Source organism: Oratosquilla oratoria, chromosome 27, assembly GCF_046742065.1.
Source record: "Oratosquilla oratoria isolate Oo_2021 chromosome 27, ASM4674206v1, whole genome shotgun sequence".
Taxonomy (NCBI): domain Eukaryota; kingdom Metazoa; phylum Arthropoda; class Malacostraca; order Stomatopoda; family Squillidae; genus Oratosquilla; species Oratosquilla oratoria.
The window spans coordinates 26,027,019-26,029,518 of record NC_134803.1 but is presented as its reverse complement, the minus strand read 5'-3'; positions in this window follow the sequence as shown (position 1 = coordinate 26,029,518).

Below are 2,500 nucleotides of genomic sequence, written 5' to 3'. Positions count from 1 at the left end.
GAGAATTTATTTCTAATTACTATCATTTTTCTTCTAGTCAGGAAGTCTTTCATCTATTCCAATAAATTTCCTTTGATGCCACCTATTGATTCTATCTTCCTTATTAGTTTATTGTGTAGTACCTTATCAAATGCCTTCTGTAGGTCCAGAAAGGCACAGTCTACCCAACCATCTCTCTCTTGTATTATGTCTATTAATCTCGAGGAGAAGCAGATTAAGTTTGTTGTATATGACCTTCCTTGTCTGAATCCAAATTGATTTGGATTCAGTATAGTTTTTCCTTCCATCAATTTTTGACAATCTTTTCGCAAATTTTTGCTACTGTGCTTGTCAGTGAGACCGGTCTGTAGTTTGACGGGTCTTCCTTGTTTCCTCCCTTATAAATCGGTACGATATTTGCATTCTTCTGGTCCTGATGCACTTTTCTTTCTTTAAGTGAGAATTTAATTATATTGTATATTTTATCTGTTAATTTTTACATGCATTTCTTCAGTATCCAATTTGCTATTCCGTCTGGACCATGTGATTTTCTGACGTCAAGGGTTTTGATTTGGTCTGATTTAATTCTGTATTACAATAATTTCTTTCATTAAGGGGGATATCTCTCTCTATATTTCCTCACAGTTTGGTGAGTTTTCTATTGTGAATACTGATTTTAAGTGGTTGTTCATAATTTCAGCCATTTCCAGTTCTTCTGTATATTCATATTTACCTTGGCGCAGCTTTTCTATTTCTTGTTTGTTCTTCAGTTTACCATTTACATACCTGTAAAATAATTTAGGTTCTTCCGTGTATTTTTATATTTTTTTTATATTTTCTGTTTTCAACTCTGCGTATTTTTAAATAATCATTTCTTAGTTTGATGTACATTAGCCATTTGCTTGTTTTCTTATCTCTTTTCCATTTCTTCCAAGCTTTTGTGTACGTGCGTGCGTGTATATGGGTATCTGTCTTTATTTGTTGCTGTTCGTGTTTGTCAGTTACCACATTTTTGTAGTTGTTTGTGTATATGTGTGCCTCTATGGATTTGCATGAATTTGTGAATGATTTTATGCTTGTCTGTATTTCATTGTAAAAGGTAATCTCATATTCATATCAATGGTACGTAGTTCAGCAGAACCGAGGTCTCAAATAATACATTTGTAACAAAAAGACATGAAAATAACTATTTTACATATGGATATACCTGACATATACTATTCACATAAATGTAATATTTATGAACACAGTAAGCATATCTCTTGTCACTATTATCATTGCTAGCATCGTCGTTGTCGCTGTCCTAATCGTCTTTTAGATGAAGTCGTAGTCTTTATATATATATATATATATATATATATATATATATATATATATATATATATATATATATATATACATACATATATTGGTAATATATATCTATGATGCCCTCTTTTCTTGCTTATTGTTCGTACTTGCTCTCCTTGTTCCCTCTCACGTATAAATCATTACTCGTCGCACTGCTATTTCATTTTGTCTTTCCGTAGCTACAGAAGAGATTCTTGCCATCATTGGTGCTCGTGCTCTTGTTTTTGCCCTACTGCTTCAGCTCATGCCATTATTTTCTTCCTCCTACTCCCGTTCTTCCACTTTTCCCCAAACCCTTTTCGAGCGACCCAGCAGACTTAAGGAATTATGAGATTACAAAACAGTAAGTCCAAAGAATGACGAAACTTGAGGCAGGTGTTGATACATAAACTGGAGGGAAGCTGAGAGAAGGTCACGGACTAAGTTGAATAACCCCCAATGCAATCCATTACGTTCTTTCCCAGAAACCAAAAATTAGGACGGCAAGACTAATGAATATACGGCTTAGGAAGTCATACGTAAACAATGAAATAGCCATTCGTTTTCCATATTCGTCATCAAGTCCATCTGGCGGAAAAACTTTACTCAACCCGAGCGAGATATTCTGGAAATAATCCAAACTGATTTTCCAAGCGTATTACTTTGAGACGAGCTAATCTGAAAAGCAAAAAAATAAAAATAAAAATAAACAAAAAGGGATAAATAAATAAAAATAAATAAAAATAAATAAATAAATAAATAAATAAGAATAAATAAAAATAAATAAATAAATAAATAAAAATAAATGAAAATAAATAAATAAATAAAAACAAATAAGTAAGCATATAAAATGAATAAATTAATAAATAAGAATAAATAAATAAATAAAAACAAATAAGTAAGCATATAAAATGAATAAATTAATAAATAAGAATAAATAAATAAATAAAAATTAATAAATAAATAAATAGAAAAAAATCAATGCCGAAAAAGTAACACTGAACTTAAATAAATAGTCAGGTGAAATTAGAATAAAAAAGGTTTTTCAGGATGGCTTTGTTTCCGTCGTATCTTTCTACAAACGAATGCAATAATTTGTCGTTGGCTAAGAAGAAATTTTGTAAATACCCTGAACCACTTGGAGGAATTGGAAAACAATGTCAGAACAGGAAACTTGTTTCCTCGTATGCGG